Source organism: Pterocles gutturalis, unplaced genomic scaffold (assembly GCF_000699245.1).
Source record: "Pterocles gutturalis isolate BGI_N339 unplaced genomic scaffold, ASM69924v1 scaffold13155, whole genome shotgun sequence".
In the NCBI taxonomy this organism is placed as follows: domain Eukaryota; kingdom Metazoa; phylum Chordata; class Aves; order Pterocliformes; family Pteroclidae; genus Pterocles; species Pterocles gutturalis.
Window position 1 is genome coordinate 5,450 of NW_010143554.1, and position 812 is coordinate 6,261.

At 52.8% G+C, this 812-nt stretch overlaps 1 protein-coding gene across 1 annotated transcript in view; it reads left to right on the forward strand.

The window, feature by feature from the left end:
• Positions 1 to 812, forward strand: part of LOC104470017 (ankyrin repeat and BTB/POZ domain-containing protein 2-like) — a gene marked incomplete at both ends in the record, with an annotated part of 11,121 nt that overhangs the window by 700 nt on the left and 9,609 nt on the right.

Below are 812 nucleotides of genomic sequence, written 5' to 3' on the forward strand. Positions count from 1 at the left end.
GGGCGACCAGAAGGTGTTACCGTCGGACGGCGTTTGGGCGTGTTCTCGGGGCAGCCTGATGTGTAAGAAACAGCCCCAGAACCCCAGTGTCCATCGTGCTGATGTCTCTTTTTTTTTATTTTTTTTATTTTTTTTTTTTTAAATTTTTACCTGTTCTCTGCTTGGCTGCCCTGAACCGCAGGGGTTTGGTAACCCGGGGAGCCGTGAGCTGCTCCTGCTCGTGCTCAGTCCTGCCAAGAGCAGGGTCTGTCCTCTGGGGCGTCGCTCAGTGCACTGAGTTAGCTTTTAATGTGAGACTCTGCAGTCAGAGAGGTGGGGTGTCACATCATAGCTCCCCTTGATATTGGCTTTAGTAAGTGACACAAGTGGCAGATTTATACTAAGAAGTTCTGCTGCTTATTTCCTTTATTTCTTTTTTTTTTTTCCATCAGTTTTTGCAGTTCCTATGTCACCCTTTGCTTTTCTCAAAGCGGATTATTTTGCACTGTGAACCCAGCTATCCCGACACCACAGCTGGTGCCAGGACCATCCCTTCCCGCTGCGGGATGGTTTTTACCTCTCTCCAGCCAGCGCACCAGCAGCCGGTCGGGTTTTGTACAGACAGACCCTGCAGGCAGCTCGCGGGAAGGCTGGAGGAGTTTCTGCTGTCGCTTCACTGACGGTCTCATTGTCATCCTGTCACTGTCACCCTCCAGCCAGTCCTGCTGTGACCGGCGGGATGGGACCATTGCTGGCGGCTCCGTCTTCCCCGCAGAGCGCTGCTCCCACGCCTCAAAGCAGCGTTTTGGCACCGAGCAAGGAGGGTAAACAGG